Genomic DNA, 21,082 nt, shown 5'->3' on the forward strand with positions numbered 1-21,082 from the left:
TCAACAATAATAGTAATAAAAATAAGAAAATGTAAAGTTTAAAAATGCTTGCCAAGAAAGCCTTGTTAAGAGTGAGATCTACCACCCACAGCGGGAGGAGCATCAGAGCTGAACAATACAGGGATCCTCACACAGTGATCCTCTTCTATTCCCCTGGAAGAAGACAGGAGAGAGGAAACCACTTCCTGACCACCTACCACTGGCTGTGTGTTCTGCACATGTTATCTCATTTAATAGTCTAATTAACCCTAGCAGGTATAACCAACCCCCTCTCTGCAAATAGGTAAATGGTGGCTGGCAAGGCTTTAGGTAACTTCCCCAAAGTCACAGGCCTACGATCAGACCTCATGCTCTTGTCTACTAAAACCTGCAAAGGTAAATATTTATATGTCATAGTAAAAACTAAAATCTTCTATGTCAGCCAGCTACCCATAATCATACTTACTTCCACAGTGTTCTCTAATGTTCTTTGTTTTCTAGATTTTGAGAAGGTGCTTGTTGAATAAAGCAAACATTTTGCTGTTCTAAATTTTCCACTTACTGGGCACCAAAAAGAGTTAATTGTGGGCAGTTTTTAAGGAAAAAAAGATGAACATAGTTTTAAATGAGAGTTATCCAAAAAAGTGGCAGTTCACAAAACAACTGAAAGCAGGGTCTCAAAGAGATATTTGGAAACCGGTGTTCATAGAAATATCATTTGCAACAGACAAAAGGTAGAAGCCCCCAAGCATCCAACAACAGATAAATAGATAAACAAAATGTTGTATATACATACAACGGAATATTATTCAGCCTTTAAAAGGAAGGAAATTCTATCATACACAAAAACATGGATAAACCTTGAGGATATTATGCTAAGTGAAATATGCCAGTCATAAAAGGACATTATGGACAATTCCACTTATAAGAAGTAGCTAGAGTAGTCAAATCCATGGATAGAAAAAGTAGAATGGTAGTTGGCAGGAGCTAGCAGGAAAAAGCGATGGGTAGTTGTTATCTAATGGGTACAGAGTTTCAGTTTTGCAAGATGAAAAGAGTTCTGGAGATTAGTTATAAAACAACGTGAATGTACTTAATAGTACTGAACTGGAAACTTACAAATGGCTCACACGGTAAATTTTATGTTGTTTATTTTCTACAACGTAAAAAAAAAAAAAATTTTAACTGCCAGTTCAAGATATTACAGCTGACATCTGTTTTTATCTCTCTAGAAACTATCACAGTGTCCAACCTGACCCCCATCCATGCCTGCACTGTCCACCTTCCAGACCAAGGGGTGACACAAGCACAAGTCTTTCAGGGAGATTTGATAAACAGACATCATCTTGGGGCAGCCAATGTGTTCTCTATTCAAATCATGTGGATAAAACCTCATTGTGGCAGAAAATAAGACCAACGAACAGGAAGCAGAAATAGGCAGGATTCCTACGGAGAAGGAGAGTGCCTTTATATCCTTGGAGCCCATGAGCCATGGGTCCTCCCCCAACCCTCTTAAGACATAGGCCAATAAATCCTTTTTTTTTTTTAACTTAACCAAAAAATAATACAGATACCCAATAGAAAAGCAGTTTCACTGAACAACAGGTACCTGAACAAGAATTTTCTCACCACAGATTGTTTTGGAACTTTATCCGCAGTATCATACATCTCTACTAAAACAGTAGTACACAAGTCCAAAATTTAGGTAGTATAATTTCAAATTTAACATAACATTTCCAATTCAGCCAGAATACTCTTACACCTCTGAAGGGAACAAAGAATTTTTCAATTTAAATCTATACTATGTAATATACAGAGGGAGAGATATACAATTCACAGAAAGTTTATACAGAAATAGATTTGGAAATACAAATGTTTCCAAATTACCTGAGGTATAATATAGAAGAGAGTGCCTAAATATTACCCTGAAATTGAGGTTTTGGGTGAAACATTCGAACAATTGAGTCCAAGAACAGGAGGGTAATACATAGAGATCCTTTATCTATGCCTTATTTGAAGAACTGAGATCTCTGATGCAATGCTCCATGTGCTATAGGTTGCCTTGGTTTGGTTCCCACTAATTACTGACCAGGCTTAAACTTATTAAATCCAAATCTCATCAATGAGTGATTACTGACTGTCTAGGTATACTGACTCTCGTACAAACCAAGACACATGGAGAAAGCAGCTCATATACAGAGCATGGTGCTAGGCTCTGCAGATTTTGTCTGACTTAATGCAAGCAAAAAGGATATCTAAAAAGCTATCATGCCACATACTAATGTCAAACCAGTTTCTTATCTAGAATCTGAAAGACACAGCATAAAGCTGAACAGAGGTGCCCGAGGCAAAATCTTAAATATGAACTGTGTTCCCCAAGGAGTGTAACTATAAGCTTGTTACAAGTTTTTGCAAAGATAAACTACCCTTGTTGATTTCACAGAAGCAGATCTGACCAATAAAATAACTTTCAAACATAAGGAATACTATCCGTGTGAAATCACTATAACCACTAATCAGCACGAGATGCATGTTCTGAAATTGCTTTTGGGCTTCTCTCTTCATTATGAAAGATTAGCAGCCAGTAATTTAATCATAATGAGGAAAAAAAGAAGACTCTATTTTTCGTGGAAGGCTTTTCAACGCTCACTGCAACACACCTGGTAAAAACAAAATGACAAAGCTTATCTCTCCCACAGGATTATTTTCCAGCCATTTAACGTGGCTTCCACCTCACACCTCCAGAGTAAATCTTAGAATGTGGCAGCCCAGAATGTTAATGGTACTTGGATGGAAATCTAACTCTTAAAAATACTGCTCAGAATTCTTGCAGTCTCTAAGGCTGTATACTCACTAAGGAATCTACAGAACTTAGTGTCCTAGAAGTAAGAGAGACCACAACATATTTAAGAACCAAAAACGGTCAGCAGGGCAGGAGTGCTGACTGCAAGAATGAGAATGGAAGGAAAGGAAGGCTGCGACCATGAGAGGCTCTTTATACCATGCTAAGGAGTTTGGATAGACTTAATCCTAACAGCAAAGGGCAGCTAGTGAAAGATTTTAAGCAAGGCAGTGATGTGTTCAGATTTGCATTATAGAATTGTTTATCCTGGCATCACAGAAAATATCCCCACTAAGCAGAAAAACACCAGTCATCAAAGTAGAATACATTTCCCAACTAACAAAAAGTTAAGCAAAAGGCAATACGTCACTGTCTTAGGGAAATCGGCTAACTTATGTGAATTTAACCTGACTGATGTAAAAGTCAAAGCCCCGCCCCTACTCCTATTAGTCATGCAAAAATGTACTGTATTTACTAGGGTATTTCATCAGCCTAGAAGTAACATAAAGTTTGTTTCCTTTATTATAACTAAGTTATACAAAAATAAAAATAAAAATCCTCACTACAACTTCACATTCAAGTGCACGTTCTGCACTTACAGAATATCATTTCCCAATGAGAAAAAGCATCAAAAGCAAATAAATTATTTTCATGTCATTTGAAGAAAACTGTATCTGCCTATGATAAGGAATTATAATGGTCAGTATTTGACATGTTACTTGTCAGTGGGTTGCCTGTACAACAGTCAGGAAATTAGCAGCTTCCTGCCAATGTTTAAGGCCATTTGTGATTTAGGTTTCTCTTTAATTTTCCAGAATTACATACTAAAAGTCATAAAATCAGTTATAACCTTTGACACAGTAAATCTATGCATTCATCCTAATAAAGCAATTAGTAGCAGAAAAATGCTATTTGTGTGTTTTTAAAGGTTCCCTACAATATTCTGTAAAAATAGAAATAGCTTAAATATTCTATCATAGATTACTTAAGAAAAATACATTAACACAACTAAATACTACATAACCATTCAACAAATGATTATTACAAAGACTCTACTACAATAGAATAAAAAAGTTTAAGAAGACAGGTATATGTATCCAGCAATGAAAATTACATAATACAGTACATATTTATATATTATTGATAAAGACTAGAAGAGAATAAGCAAAAACATAAAAGCTTAGTGTAGGAGTAAAAAATATCAACATTAGGCCAGGCGTGGTGGCTCACACCTGTAATCTCAACACTCTGGGAGGCCAAGGCAGGCAGATCACAAGGTCAGGAGATCGAGACCATCCTGGCCAACATGGTGAAACCCCGTCTCTACTAAAGATACAAAAACTAGCTGGGCGTGGTGGCGCACACCTGTGGTCCCAGCTACTCTAGAGGCTGAGGCAGTGAAATCACTTGAACCCAGGAGGTGGAGGTTGCAGTAAGCCGAGATCGCGTCACCGCACTCCAACCTGGGCGACAGAGCAAGACTCTGTCTCAAAAAAAAAAAAAAAAAGTCAACATTAAAGAAAGTATTCTTATTAAATGCTTGCAGAATTATTATTACAATTTTAAAAAACTAGAACACAGTTTTATTATTCTTAGGAACAAACTAATCGTAGGCTGATTAGTTTGAACAAACATCCACACAGGTTTGGTGCTAGTCATCCAGCCAGCCCTTGGACTGAGCACTTAGAACACCTCACTCACCAAGTAGCCTGATCTCTCTTCTCTCATAAGACACTGCGCTTCAGAATCCCCACGGTAAGGGGTGGACCCTAGACAATCCTAATGTCTCTTAAATAACCTCTAAATCTTCTACCCATAGATATATCTCAACCTCCAGAGAAGTATTTGAACAAATGAGTATTTTATTTCCTAAATTCTCTATGTGACTACCTTCTGTACCATTTTATTGCTCAGTAACAAATCCAGCATGATGATGGATAAAAAAACAATCCCTAAAGCGGTGACCCAGACAGGTCTTAGGCAAGTCACTTAAAAGCTCTGATTCCTTTATTTCTCTGCAGTAAAATCAGAAGGAGGTATTCTCAGGTGACTTCAATTTCTTACACCTCTTAAAAGTATTACAAGATTTTATGATCATTGTGTGCTAATAACCCTTAAACAGTATTTACCAGACAATGCCTATGAACTCAGAACCAGAAATTCAGGTTCACGGTGGGCCTCTTCTTCATGACTTCTTAAAACCATTAGAGCTATCAATTCTAACCTGAGAAAAGTAAACAAGACTCTAAGCCAAGAAGAAATTTGTTTGACTGCTTTGCTTTCTTCCAATATTCAAAGCAATACCTGTACTCATAAGTGTCTGGCTCCCAAATATCTTTCAAAGTCTCAATTCGACCTAGCATAAGCAGTATTTTCATCAGACTGGCAACTGTGTGGCAGAATTCCTCTTTCAATGTTGCCTGATCCTTACTCCACTGATTTTTTTTTAATTGAAATATATCAAGCATACAGAAAAGTATAAAGAACGATCGATCTTTAAAGAGGACTAAATAAGTCTCTTCTCAGGGTTCCCACTACTTGCCAAACAAAATGACAGTGGGTCAGTGCACAAAGGTCAGCAACAGTGAGGACAGTTAACCAAGTAAGTGCAATAACGTATACATTCCAGAATATGTCGCTTCAGGCATGACACATAAGCCCTTAAAGCATACCAATGCAGGTAACACACTCAAATAAATACACTAGCAGCCCTTAGCTATAAATAAGTTCTGCCTTTTAAAGAATTCATTCCCAGTTGGTTGTTTGAAACTTGGCGCACATTTCCCCCAGACACACTGCAGTAAATGTGGTTAAGTTTCCAAGCCAACACACAAAAGGCCAATTTAACACATAAAGTATCTGAAACACTATACATTTGCCCTGCCAAAAGAGTAGGAAACATTACTGCAGCCAAAAAGAACCATAAGTGATTTTGCCATCTCAAAAGCAGGAGTGTGAGGGAAAGCAGAGTGCAGGTTCAGAAGGGGTGCAGATGGAGTCTTGAGGCAGTGCCTGGAGGCCTTATTAAGGCAAGTGAGCTTAGGGATTGTGAAACCAAGGGCCAGGTTGGCCTGGCTTTGATCAAATCTAGGTTCCTCCACTTAAAAGCCAGGTACTTTTAAATATTTTCAACCATTCTAAGGCTCAGTTTATTGATCTGAATTTCTGGCACAGAGTAAACATTCAATAAATAATTAGGCATTTTATATAGTTTTTTCATTTGCTTGAGACTGTATAGCTTTCCATTTTTCTTGATATAAGAGTATCCTTAACACCTGGCTGGGTTTATGAGTCATCATTAGAAAATGTTCAGTTTCCACCCAAAACAAAAACACTTTTTCAAAGTGTCTAGGCAAGAAATGTATAGGAAAGGGATCGATGAGAATGTACTGCACACTAGAACAAGACAGCCTCAATCAAAATGAAGCAACTAACACGGGACCAAAGACAGAAGAAAAAGGAGTCTTCCAGTAGCAGAAGATAAGAGGGAGATAGTAGGGAACTTCCAGATAACTTATAGGCTGTTTACACAGGGAGGAAAAGAGAAGAGGAACAGTAAATAATACTGGTAAACTCCAACAGGGTATTGGTACAAATACAGACAAACACACACATACATCCACACACATTCTCATTTAATTTTCACAATCCCATAAAGTAGGGGCCATTATTATCCTATTATCCTTTTACAGATGAGGAAACTGAGGCACAAAGAGCTTGAATAACTTGCCCAGGATCATTCAGCTATGATTAATCATAAGCCATGATTCAAACATACAGACTGGTTGCAGATTTGGGAGTCTAAACCACTATCTTATTACGATGTTTCTGTAGTGGGAAGCCAACTATTTGCATAAGGAGGTTTCCTAAATCAGAGGTTCATAACTTGAACAATATTTACCTATAAAGTTACCACTTATAAAGATGTAAACATTATGTAACAATTTACAGATTTTCTGGCAATATTCAGTATTTGGGGTAGCAGTGGGTAACTTTCATTAAATGCTGCTGGATCCCAGGCACTGTCTGAAGCTATTTTGTAGGTTCTACCTCATTTAAGCTTCACAGAACTTCCTTTGTGACAGGTGCTATGAAGTCCATTTTACACTTGAGAAAAATTGAGGCTCAATTATGAGCCCAAAGACACAGAGCTAGTAAGCGGCAGACGACAGCCTCACATCAGCTCTTCCTAGTTCCAAGTCCAGCACGCTTTTCATAACAGCACATCTGGTATGCTCAGACTCACTCAGGTAAACACGGGACATGTTATATAACAGCCAGGAATATAAAGCAACAGTAAATCTCGTCTGACTTAAAATGTCAAAAATAGCAATGCAACTTTTAAACTAAATATTTCACAAAAAATATACCAAACTTTCTTTAGGACAGCTAAATGAACCCAACTGCCCTGCCCCAAAACCTAAAAACAATTCTTTATTTTTTGAGACAGAGTCCTGCTCTGTCCCCCAGGCCGTAGTGCAGTGGCACCATCTCAGCTCACTGCAACCTCTGCCTCCCAGGTTCAAGCAATTCTCCTGCCTCAGCCTCCTGAGCAGCTGGGATTACAGGTGCGTGCTGCCACGCCCGGCTAATTTTTTTTTTTTTTTTTTTGTATTTTTCGTAGAGATGGGGTTTCACCATGTTGGCCAGGCTGGTCTCGAACTCCTGACCTCAAGTGATCTGCCTGCCTTGTCCTCCCAATGTGCTGGGATTATATGCATGAGCCACCGTGCCCGGCCTCAGGTCTTCTTTATATCTAACAATACCAAATACTGTATTGTACAGACGCATCAAGGCACATCTCCAAGGACCTAAAACTGCTTCGAAAACACTAGGTTAGAAGAAGCAAGTTTCCTAGGTTCTCATTTTAAATAACAATGTCAGGAGAGAGAGAAAGAAAAGGACAAGTGACAATCCAGGAGAAAAAAGTCTCTCTGAAGAGCAGAATCATGTTTTGTTGTTGTTTACAATGCCAGAGCGCCTCAGATTTGAATTCTAGTTCTGCCATTTATTAGCTCTGTTTGCTCATCTGGAAAATGATGCCAGTAAGATCCAAGTCTCTGGCTATTACAAAGATTAAATTAAATATCATATGCAAAATACATAACCCAACAACCGACACAGTAAAAGCTTACTAATCAATAGTCTCACGCCCTTGCCTACTCTCCTCCCCACGTGGGATGACGTGCCACAAATCCCACAGACCTGGCAGGACATGACCTACCCCAATCACGCATTAACTTTCAGACTACCAGATCCTTACAAGGTGCTTTGCTCATTTTCCACCAAACCCACATCATGATTCCCATATTGGCCCAAAGCCTTTTTGCCTGCTTTACATAGGATAAGTATCTGTTTTATTATCTTGTTGTCACCACAGGTTGGGGAAACCAAAGGGCAACTATTTATTATTCATATTTCTATTGCCCCTCTCCAAACAAAGGAGAGTTGAGGCTACCTATATAAATACAAAAGATCTAGACAACACAACCATCAATTAAAAGAAGGATTTAACACATGTGATAAGTAATCTGATGAGGAGACTGAGGCAGAGAGATTATTGTAAGAAAACTGGATAGCAACTAAAAACAGGCAAATAACTTATCTTTGAGCTTTCTAGCAAGGAAACACAATGAGTTACAGATCACTTTTTTTTCTTTTTTTCTTTATATAAAAGAAAACATATCAATTTTTTTCTTTGAGGAGAGAGATCAATAACTTGCCCGAATTTATTTATCTAAGCCACTGGCAGAGCCAACAAGTCTTCCAAAATACTTGATGATCCTTTACAAAACTGTACCACTTTATACAACAATCAAGGATGTAATTTGACCAAACTCCCTTCAGTAAAATGTTCCCACTTTGACTCTCCTGCGAATTTTGTACAATTTGAACAAGTGTACACAGAATTTGTGTTTATTCAATAAATAGCCGTGTGCCTACTGGGAAAGGCAACATTACGATGAAAGAGATGGTTCCTGCCCTCAAGGGCCTCGTGACTACATGGCGGAGATGTGTCTGCAAAAGAACTGAAGCACAAAGCGGAACATGACGTGCTGGAACAGAGGATTACACACCACCAGAGGACTATGTGTATACACACTGCTTGTTAGGGTAGGGAGGGGCAGAGGAAGAGACCAGGGACATCTGAAGGGGCCTTGAAAGCTATGAAATTCTGACAGATGGAGAACATGAAGCATGGGAAAAGTGCATTAAACGAAGAAGAAGAACACAGAAAAGCATGGGAAACATTTGGGACCCGAAAGCAAAATAATGAACAATCTGTTTTGGGACAGTGTAGCAGGAGAGAAACAGGAGAGTATGCTAGAAAGTTAAATTGAGGTTTTAGCACAAGGAATCTTTACTATCAGACTAAGGTGGAGCTTGGATTGTTTTCTACAGGCAATAGGGGCTTCTACAGGCTTGTGATCAGGAGTCAGACACAGAAAGATAAATACCACATACGCTCACTTATAAGTGGGCGCTAAATAATGTGTGCACATGGACACAGAGTGAGCAATGATAGATCACCCAGGTAAAGAAAGCCAAAGGAGGCCAGGCACAGTGGCTCAAGCCTGTAATCCCACCACTTTGGGAGGCCGAGACAGGCGGATCACAAGGTCAGGAGATCGAGACCATCCTGGCTAACCCCGTGAAACCCCGTCTCTACTAAAAAATACAAAAAACTAGCCGGGCAAGGTGGCAGGCGCCTGTAGTCCCAGCTACTCGGGAGGCTGAGGCAGGAGAATGGCGTAAACCCGGGAGGTGGAGCTTGCAGTGAGCTGAGATCCGGCCACTGCACTCCAGCCTGGGCAACAGAGCAAGACTCCGTCTCAAAAAAAAAAAAAAAAAAAAAAAAAGAAAGCCAAAGGAAGGCTGCAGCAGTAGGGACAGTAAGTGGCAAAGGTGCTGAATACGAATACCAGGGAGGGAGCCCTGAGAGGGCCTGGGGAGGATGTGGGATGGGGCAAAAGCAAAGGGAGAGATCAGGGTTAGTCTAAGGCAGGGGGCAGCAGATTCTGGCCTGCGAGCCAAATCTGGCCTGCTGCTGCCCATTCTGTACAGCCAATAAGCTGACACATTTTTAAATGGTTGGGAAAAAGAAGAAAAGTATTTTGTGACAAGTGAAAACAGAAATGTCAGTGTCCATACATAAAGTTGTATTGGAGCACGGCCACACTCACTGGTTTACATGTCTACATTGGTGCTACAGTTGCAGATTCAATACTTGTGACAGACCGTGCTGTGCTCAAAGCTGAAAATGTTTACTGTCTTTGCCCTCACAAAAGTTTTCTGTGAGGCCCACACCCTGCTGGCCTAGGGTTTTCAGGGTAGTGGATAGAGATGGTATGAACCCAAAACAGAGAAATCATCCATTATTATGACAATGGCTCAGAAAGAAAGATGGTATCAATCTTGGAGCAGTTAAATGGGAGGTGTCAAAGGACACACAGCAAGGCAGCCCAGTGTGAAATGGAAAGCTCATTCCACTGCAGGGGCCCACACTGGCTATCCCCTCTGCCTAGGACATTTTTCTTACGGATCATTGAACTGCCTGACTCCTACTCATTACTTGTCCTTCAAGGCTGAGTTTAAATGTCACTTTCTCAGACCAGGAGCCCTTCTCCTAACCCCTCAACCTAAGTATTCACTACCCATACCTTGCTAACTTTCTCTACTGCACTTACCACCACCTGAAATTATCTTGTTTATCAATGTGTTTAACATCTTAGACTGCTGGCTACTTAAGGACAGGGACCTTTCCTCTCTTGTTCTCCAGTGTCCCCAGTGCCTTGAATAGTGTCTGAAACTGTGCAACCAGTATTTGGGGGAGGTAAGGAGCAGAGAGGAAGGAATATAAATAAAAAGGGACAACTGGAGCTCAGGCAAAAGTGGGTCATCTGCACCATTTTCACAACATATAAGATCTACCATTCACAGAACCTTTAGAAACATCCTCACTGGGGGAGGAGGAGAAGTGAGAGAAAGAGAAGATACTCAAAAAGAGAACAGAGACACACAGAGAAAGGAAGTCCTTACTGTGTCTCAGAAGCCAGGCAGCAGCAGGGTTGAGGAACATCTGCCAGGAAGGAGGTTTTCAGCAGCATGAACTGTTTTAGATAACTAGGGCAGAAAAAAGGTGTTAAAATGTGACAGCAAGAAGGTCACTGGTGACCTCAAGGAAGCAGTCTCATGAGTGTGGAGGTGGCAGTCAGTTTCCAAAGGGTTAAAGAATGAGTGGGTGGGAGGAAGTGAAGGTTTTCAAGGCATTTATTTGGCAGCAGAATGAAGGGAAAGAGGAAAGAGAGGTGCTCTAGGGGCAGCAGTGAGTGGGTGGGATCCTTCTTCCGTTTTTTCATGGGACACAAATCTCATCATGTTACTACCCTGCTTAAAAACTTCAACTTCCCCTAATGCATTATAAGGCCCAAAAGTAATATAGTACATAAGGCCCTGCTTGACCAGGTTCCTTCTTGCCTCACCAGCCTCCACCTTTGTTCTCCCTGCACCAGCTGCAGGGTGTTGGTTCCACCATAGGTCCTTGGCACATATTGTTGCCTCTCACTGGAAATCCTCCTCATTCTCTTAGCACAGCTCTTTCACCCTTCAGATTTCCATGTATAAAAGTGTACTGCAGAGGCCCCTTTTCTTGCAGCCCACCTCTGACATCTCTCCTGGTACTCAGCATCATTGTAACAAACAGTAATACAATTGCTGAATTGTTTTTTCAACCAGCAAGGTACTTTTCTAAGGGCAGAAGCCAAGTCCGTCTTGTTCTCACACACATGTGAGATCTACAGAGAGTTGCTGAACAAAGGAACAAACATGAAAACCTAACAGCATTTGTATTTCAGCCAGCTTGTAGATGGTAAGTGGCCGCCTGCTTCCTAAATCACATCAGGTGGGCTTACAATTTGTTGGGGCCAATATGACTTCCTCTGACTTCCTCCTGCTTCCAACCAACCCAAGTGAATAGTCATTCTACACAAGTAAAAACACGAGGTTCCTTGGAGTTACCACCATACATCAAATGATTTTCCCAAAAAGATAACCCATATACTGTGATTCGTGGACTTGCCTAAAGTTTCACAGAATGGTTTTAACTAAACAAAATCAGTCAGAATATTAAGACATTATGCATATTACCTTTCAGTCTATGTTATGTGAATTAGTGCTAAAATGGGTTTGCAGGTACACCTGGCAAAAAAGCCATTGTACCTCTTTATAATATAAATTGCATTTGTCCGCATCCCTGTGTGTGATGCACCAAACTAGTTTAATAGCAAGATTTTTCTCTCGGAAGATACATATTTGGTAGATTATTTTTTCCTTGAGTTGTTTTATCTTTTCTTAGTACAACATAAACATTATTTTAAATTATAATTGAAAAAAATTGTTATAAATTATATAGCCTCACTATAATTTGATCAAATTAACTGTGCGAGCAAGCCTACAGATATAATTGTGCTTAATTGAATAAACTGTTGTCAGTTCCAATACCCTTAAGTCCTTAAAACACCATTATAAACAAACAAAGTTGCATTCATTACAAGTGGTTCTTATCTATTTCTACGTTATATTCAGACCAGTCTGAGTTACCAAGTGTACCTGAAAATAACAGACCTAAATTTATATTTTAAATACCTACAGGTCAGCCTTTTCAGCTGAAGTGGACTTTCCTACCCACTCCCCCTCCATACAAATCAATTAGGGAGCTTTACTGTCTTTCTCATTCTAGAATGGGAAGACAAGAGAAGATACAGCTAACTCCTTTGCTGTCAAAGCATATGGGATGAAAATGACATCAAGAGCTCTTTTCCAATCACGTGGCAACAACTGTTCTTGAGTATAAATAATGCCCAGACCCAAGAAACCAGTCCAACATATACATCACCAAGCAGGAAATACATTTAAAATACTGTAAAATACACATCTATGATTAGAAGGAAGGGCCAACTTTCTGTACACTTTTACATTTTGGGTAAATCTTGCTTTAGGAAAGCAAAATATGTATATGGAAACAGAAACTGTAAAAGGGCATTCCGTAGAAACTGAATACATATTTCAGAGTCCCTTTAAACTCTTATAATTCCTTACCAGCAAAACTCCCTGGAGTACTATCTGATTTACAAGATACTTAATTTCCACACAATTCTGAAGACACCATTTTACAAACAGGTATACATGGTGCCTCTGCCAACAGCCCACAACTTGCTAAGTAAACTGAATCAGTGAGGTCAACACAGTATCTTCACATTAACTTTCCCGGAAAGTCGAATACATTCCTACCAAATTATATACCTTGGATGGCACTTTAAATTAAGTAAAAGCACCTTTGCTAGTCATTTTTCCTTAAAAATAAAGTAAAACCTAATTTACCTAGCACCTTTGGCACTGTCTATGTAATAAACCCTTCTAGATTTGAGAAACTGCCTTCTTTTTTGATTCACTCATTGCTAATTGAAGTCTTTCTAACATAGAATATATCTGTTAGTCTTTGTTTTGTATCTACTGGTGGCATCTTCCCTACTATGTTGAAACATTCTGAATATAATTTGAGGTTTTTTTTTTTTTAATATACAGCCTATCTACCACTCATTAAAATAAAATAAGTCAGGCATGGTGGTTCATGCTTATTATCCCAAAACTTTGGGAGGCCAAGGCAGGAGGATTGCTTGAGCACAGGAGTTCGAGACCAGCCTGAGTAACAGAATGAAACCTCTCTCTACAAAAAAACTGGAAAATTAGCTGAGTATTGCGGCACCTGCCTGTGGTTCCTGCTACTCAGAAGGCTGAGGTGGGGAGGACTGCTTGAGCCCAGAAGGTCAACACCGCCTTGAGTTATGACCGCACCACTGCACTTCAGCCTGGGTGACAGAGCGAGACCTTGTCTCAAAATAAAATAAAATTTAAAAATAGCTAGCACATTTTTAGCTCATGCTGGCATCATTTCAAAATCTTAAGCATAGTCATTCATAGACAGTACCTAAACAACCTCAGAGGTAGGTACTGTCTTTATTCTCATTCTATGGATAAGGAAACAGGCGTAACTTGCTCGCAATCTCTTACAGCTAGGATCAAACCACACAGTGTAGATCCAGAGCCTCCAAAAACAGACTATCAGAATCAGAAAACAAAACAAGGCTAAAAGACAATCAATCAGTCTGTTTTCTACTCAGAGGTACCATAAATTGATGTGATTTAGTCTCCTACAGCTGGATTCAAGTTATTACTGTCTTCTACGCAGAAGAAGAGAGCTCCTCTTAGGTTTCACAGTCAGCCTTCTCTCGCAGATTACTCTTAAATAACTCTCCCTGAGTTAAAGCAAAGATTCCTCACTGGTGTTTCACCCTGAAGAAAACCTCTTCTTTGAATTTGTCTACAGAAATTCTCTGAAAGTAGCTTCTTATATTGTCCCCAGACCCCCCTGCATACCTCCTAACCCCTAAATGAGATATCTGAACTTGCCCTTTTCTGCTAGAGACATGAACTTTCACTTCATTTATGCTCAACAACTTGACCTCTTCTTCATAGCTTGATGATCGTTACCAGTACCAATCACCATACTGTGGTGTGATTAACAATGCAACCTCAAATTGCTAGCATGTTGACAATGGTATTTGCCCTCCACTAAATGCCCCAGATTGTTTCACTTTTGAGTTTTGGTTCTCCTTGTCATAAACCAGTAGAAACTCCTTATTCACTTCTAAGATAAAAATTAACACTGCTTGCCTCTGAGAACATGTCTTCCTGTATTCATCCACTTAACAACTCTTGTCTCTTACATTTGTTGTATTTAATCTTCTAATGGCTTAAAAACCAGTTAGATAAACTGTCAAAAAATTCTTTATAAATTAAAAGCAAATCAAATACTCCACTGTAAGGAAAGCATGGATGAACTTCATGACATCTTGCTTGGCTCGAAGCCTTTCTTGTTTCCTAGCAGTCTTCTGGATAGTTGATAAATGGCAGATAATAAAGGGCGTTTTCTGGGATGGGGAGGAGAGAGTTGCACAATGGTCAGATGAAGCTGACCCTTCAAAGAACTCTCAGTGCTACAGGTCTTCCATTTGCTAATAATGTTATTCTTGAGCTTGGAAATTTCAAATGGCTTCTAATCTTCCCTACTCATTCGTTCAACAGAGGCCTCAGTCCCCAACCTAACACTGCTCACAAACTTGTGGAAAGAGTTACAGTCTTCACAATCTGGACCCAACCTGCATGTCCTGCCCTACCTCCTACCGCTCCCTCCCAAGCAGTCTTTGCTCTAATCTAGTGGCCACTTCCAAGTCTGCCACTGACACCACGTACACGCCCACTTTTATGTCTTTGCTCACACTGTATCTCTGTCTAGATTTCCTTCCCACCCTAAAACAAAGGAACTCCTACTCACTCCTGAAGGCCCAACTCAAATGAAGCCTCTTCAAAAAAGCATTTGACAAGGACTCCAAGCAGGGATTACCTCTCTTCAGGGTCCGGGAGCTCTTAATTCCGACCGCTACTACATAACACGTTGAGTTACAGCTATGTATACCAAGTTTATTTCCATATAAACTGTGTCTTATCCTTCTGCCAGGCACTTAATAGGTACCAAAGAGATGTCTGTGCATACAAAGAATGAATTAATCTGTAATATTAAAAAAAGAAAGACAACAAATAAGGGGAAGCTACTCCCTAGTCCTCAGACTTCAAAGGAGTGCCATGAAGGCTTCTAGGAAACATTCTACAATCACAAAGATTTGCTCTTTTACACGTCAACAATCTGCAACTACAAAACTGAACATGCCCTCAGGGTCTTCCACTAGACTGTAAATTCTACGAGGACAAAGATTTTTACCTGTTTTGTTGTCTGTCTATTCACTCTGAGATTCACTGCAAGAGCTCAACAAGTATTTGCTAAATGAATAAAAGAATGTACAAAATGCTAGTGTGAATAGTACTGTTAAGTAAATTCAGTTACCACAGATTAAAAATATCCCAACAAACGCCAGCTCTATCTTCTGGCCAGAGTAGACTTAAAAGAAATTATCCTTTCGCTTCTAAAGCAGGTCTTGCCTCAGAATTGGGCAGTTTATCCATAGAGCACCAAGGAAGAATGTGTGCCCACTGTCAACTATGAAGAATCACAGATCATAAACCCTCAGAAGTGGAGGTATCATGGAAATGAGCTTAATGTTTTATGCTTTCCTGTTGCCTTAAACTGCCAAGAATGCTGGTGCACCTCAGAGGGAAGAATACTCACAGGAATTAGTTTCCGGCCCCTGAAACCCAGTCATTTCAACATGACAGCTGTTTGAAATCCCATGTTACCAGAGGGTTTGTGTGACAGGAAGCAACAGTGGCACACCTAGCTGAGCACAGGAGAGAGTAAGAAGCAGAGAGGAAACAAGCTGAATGAGAACGTGGCTTGGAGGCAGCAAGGAAAGTACAAAAACAATGAACCAGGCCAGGCACGGTGGCTCACGCCTATAATCCCCTTCACTTTGGGAAGCCGAGGTGGGCGGACCACTTGAGGTCAGGAGTTTGAGACCAGCCTGGTCAACATGGTAAAACCCCATCTCTACTAAAAAACAACACAAAAATTACCCGGGCATGGTGGAACGTGCCTGTAATTCCAGCTACTCAGGAGGCTGAGGCACGAGAATCACTTGAACCTGGGAGGCAGAGGTTGCAGTGAGCCTAGACTGTGCTACTGCATTCCAGCCTGGGTGACAGTGAGACTCCATCTCGAAAAAAAAAATTAAAAATAAAAATAATAAAAACAATGAACCAATGTCCCTGATGCCTACTATAATGTAATTTACCTTTACATCGTAATTATTAAAAAAGAAAGAAATGAAGGGCACAGAAACAAGGAACACCTTCCTTGGTCACCAGCTACTCTCTCCTTTCTCATCATTAATTCTCTGAATCTTAACTGCTCTTATAGAAAAGAAATTGGCATCGATGTGAGCGTGCTTAAATGGACAAGGGAGTAGAGCATGAACGACTTGTTCCCTCTATTTTCTACTTTCCTATATTTTCTAATTTTTCTATAGTGAGTTCTCCTTATTGTAACGATAGGAGAAATAATTTTTTTTAAAGAAATCATAGAGCTAAAAAGTACATGTTCTGACAATAAGAAAACGAAGTACACTAAAAAAACCTTTACCCCAAAATATGAATAACAAAGAATTCGATAATATCAAACCATCCACAGGCAGCTTTTTACTCAACATATTGCCTTAACCCTGGTTCCCTCAACTACCGGTAAATCTAATGATTCACTTATGAAAAATACTCTTCATATTAGTTATGATTTGCATAGCATGTCACAGTTTCCATGCATTATTTACCTGATCTCCCCCCAAAACTCTGCAAGATGACCAGGGAGAATATTTTTATCTCCATTTTGCAAATGAAGAAAATACGTGCCCTGAAGTGAAAAAATCTGCCACCGCAAGAGCCCAGATATTCTTGCTCCTTACTCAGTATTCCAAAACAGGACTTCTCAACCTGGGCACTACTGAGATGGATAATTCTCTGTTTGGGACGGGGGGGCTGTCTTGTGTGTTATAGGATGTTTAGCAGCATCCCTAGCCTCTAACCACTAGATGCCTACCAGTAGCACTGCTCCCTTCCCCCAAGTTGCAACAACCAAAAATGTCTCCAGAAACTGCAAATATCTCCCTGGGTGCAAAATCGTACCCAGCTGAGAATTACTGGTCTGAAAGAATCTGCAAAGTTCCTTCCAGCACTCCTGTTCTATGACAAGGTTCCAGATACCACTAAGCCACAATAAATCACAAAGCATCCAATGTTACTTGTACTCAGCGAGATTCCATTAATAAACCAATTCCCCATCCACTTAAAATAATGCTTTTAAATGTGAAAATGAACAAGAAAACTTGGTATGAATATTCACATCTCAGACAATAAATCTAACGGCATGCTATTATCTCATCAGGACATAAGGACATACAAAATGGGATGTGTGTTTGAGGGGGAAAAAACACCAGAGGAATCTGAGAATTAGAAAACATAGATCTTGGTCTTTGCTGTGGAGTTAGTTATACCTCAGCGTTCCCTTGTTCTCTCTATACCAATGAGTATCAACCTACACGTTCTCAATGCTTGTTTCAGTCGGAAGTATAAGGCTTTAGCCAAGCTCATGTTAAGATCCTAAATTACAACAACAGAAATATAGTTACATTTGGGGAAATATTTGAATTATTTTACCTATATCTAATTTATGCATTCTCGCATTCTCTACAATCATTTCCCGATGGCAGTAAATAATTAGCATAGTATGGAATGGGGAAACCATTTAAACTGGCTGTATTCAGTGTGGAGTATCACAATGCAATCCTAGCAGTAAAAAAATATAGTTTTGTACCTACTAACAGAAACTAAAATCGGTCAAAGTGGTTAGTTAATATGATATACAGAATTAAGAAGAGGTTATGATTATTCTTATTTATAATGTCCAAAGTCATTCAAGTATGATGTCCTCACATCTTTAAGTGTGATCTGGATCTATACAGGGGAGACATTTTCTCCACATTACAAAGCATATTGTACCAGAAATGTCTGGAACCCTGGCGGTCTCCATTAATCTTCACCACAAAGTACAAAAGAATACATTGATCCTTCAACGAAAATAATTCCCTGGTCTTGGAAACCATCACAGTCACCAAAAGCAAAATCAAGAAACAACACATAATGGGGTTTTGGAAAGGGAAGAACAAAGATTCAATCAATACAAGTTGCTCATCTTCAACAAAATCTACTGTGCCTATACCCATACGTAACTCAAATCTTTTCTTTAAAAAAAAAAAAATAGCCAAAACCAAACACTCCCTGATTACATCTGTCTCTGCATTATTCTCATCATTTAACTACCCATGTTTTACTCCCTGAAAGAAGTAATGACAATTTTATACCACTGTAAATTCCTACCACTGAGAGAAAAGTCCTATGACTCGGGGAAAAAAGTGTCAATGACATGTATAGTGATGTACTCAACCAGCGGCAGAAGGCAGCTCACAGCCACGTAGTAAGAAGAGTGGCAGGAAGGACGGGGTCCTCTTCCCCAGGAACACACAGGAAATCATGGAGTGCAAACCCTCCAAAAAACGTGTGCACAAACACCTGGCAAACATCGCATCTTTTATTTAGAAGTTCCTTAGTAAACACACATCCAAGGAGCCCACATCCCAGGGACCCTGGGGAGTCACTTTGGAGGAGTGTTTATTAGTCCTCTGATGCTCCCGGTCGCCGACAGCGCGCGGATGGAGTTGGAGTGAGGGAGCCAGAGACCAGTCCGTTTCGGTTAATCAGTCCCTTTCCAGTGGGATTCGCAATTCCCCGGGTGTTTCTCTCCCACTGTTCCCCTTCCCTGGTCCTCTCGCCCAGGGTCACCTTTCCCACTTCTCGCTGGCTACCTGAGGCCTGATTCCTAACAGAATCCAAGAGGGGAGGGGGCGTTTCCCGAGTTCGCGGACGCCCAACACCCAGCTCCAAATCCCAGAAACTTTCCCTCGCTGAGACCGCAAGGAAGGAAAAAAGCTAAGACCCTCAGCCTCCGTCCGGGGGCCGAAGAAGAAAACCTTTCTGCGCCGCGACCCCGGCCGGGAGCTGGCGGTCAAGTGGGTGCAAGGAGCTAGGGACGTCAGCCCTCCAGCCCGCGCCTGTATCTCGGGGTGGTATAAACAGGATGTCAGACAGCGCGCTCCGGGGTTGTTTGTGAAAACTTGCCGTGCGCGCTGGGGGAGGGGGCGGCCTGGCTTAACCGCTCCCCTCCCGGCCAGGGGCCCCCGCCCGGGGACCTCCTCGCTGTCCGCCGGCTCCGCGGGGCTGGAAATCCCCGCCTTCCCCGCCCCAGTCGCGGGGTCCTGAGCAGCGCTCAGGAGCAGCCCGGGCCGCGCAGCGTGAGGACCGACCGAGAGCGGTGGCTGCGCCTCCGGCTAACCCGGGTTGCGCGCCCCTCGCCTGCCGACCGCGGCCGCCCCGGCTCCTCCACCTCCCCCGGTGACACTCACCACTTCCGTGTGCGCCTGGGCCGGGCGGCGCCGGGTCGCTGCGCTGGTTGGGGTCGACCGGCCGGCTCGCTAGGCGCCCAGCCCCGCGGGGCCCCAGCGCGCGCGCGCCCAGGGCTGAGGAGGGGTCGCGGCGAGAACAATCAGGATAGGGCGCAGGCCCGCGCTGTCTGCGGCTCCGGGTTACTCCGCGGCCGCCGCGGCCTGCGCTCAGCGACGCACCTCCTCCCGTCCCGCCCCGCCCCGCGGCCGGCCCCACCCCCGCGGTCGCCGGGCCCGCCCCCTCGCGACGTCACCAGCGGCAGCCCCGGAAAGCGGGGCGGGGCCGCGGTCCCGGCGGAGAATCTGCGCCTCCGGCCTAGCCGCCCCGCCCCCATCCGGCTTCGCTCGCGAAGCCACCCCCACTCGTCTCTCTTCACCGCGTCTTCTACATTCTAGAATGTAGAAACTCATCTAGGAAGCGAGGTCAGCCAGCGCGAGGAGTAAAATTGCCAGGATTCGCCTGTAGATTGAACCCTCCCAGCTCTGGAGCCCCCTCCGCCACACCTTTGTGCGCTCGATGCAGAAATGCATCCCCCTCCTCCGTGTACGCTGCGCTTTTTACCCCAGCTGAGTAGGAGGGGAGCTAGTGGAGCACTAGACTAAAAAGAACTTAAGAATACAGCCCCCAGCTTCGACAAGCTACTGCAGATCCAACCCATTCCGTATTTTAAAAGCTCTTTACGAAAAAAAAAATAAAAGCGTATGTGTAATAGGAGTTAGAACTACATTCACTAATACCTAATGCATGTAGAGCGCTTTTCATTTTTTTTACTAATAACCTTTCAAAGTAGTAGTATCATTTTATCCATGAGGAACAAATTAAGTCTTAAGTATGTTAATCAAGGTCACACTGTAGCCACAATTCAAACTTCGTAGGCAGTCCACGGACAAATCCTAACAATTTTATTTCCTTAGGTATCTCTCCAGTCAATTCACTTGTCTATGTTCCGGCAACATGGTCCGAGCTGCCACCATCTCTCACCTGAAGGGACCACGAACACCTCTTAAATCACTGCATTCACTCCAGCCCCCAATTAATTCTCTACAATGAACTTTCAAAAATTCAAATCTGTTTCATACACTCCCATGCTTAAAACACTCCAGCGACTTCCCCCTGACAATCCCTGGATGAAAATCCTCCGAGGCCGTGCACGGTCAGAATTCTGCAGCTTCAGGGCTGTGGACAGAGGCTGCCCCACCT

The 21,082-nt window shown here is 41.7% G+C and overlaps 1 protein-coding gene across 7 annotated transcripts in view; it reads right to left on the reverse strand.

The window, feature by feature from the left end:
- The window catches only part of JAK1 (Janus kinase 1), a 237,341-nt gene that overhangs the window by 111,890 nt on the left and 104,369 nt on the right, over positions 1-21,082 (reverse strand). For 3 of the 7 annotated variants that reach the window (XM_021942485.2, XM_021942498.2, XM_031669526.1), the window contains exon 1: positions 19,843-20,077. The exons of 1 other annotated variant lie outside the window; for it this stretch is intronic. The gene's annotated coding sequence lies outside the window, so the exon portion shown is untranslated. Of the gene's footprint in view, positions 1-10,861; positions 12,154-19,842; positions 20,078-21,082 lie in introns of those variants that run through there. 3 more of the 7 variants (XM_021942487.2, XM_021942496.2, XM_031669527.1) reach the window with 2 other exon arrangements.

Source organism: Papio anubis, chromosome 1, assembly GCF_008728515.1.
Source record: "Papio anubis isolate 15944 chromosome 1, Panubis1.0, whole genome shotgun sequence".
NCBI lineage: Eukaryota > Metazoa > Chordata > Mammalia > Primates > Cercopithecidae > Papio > Papio anubis.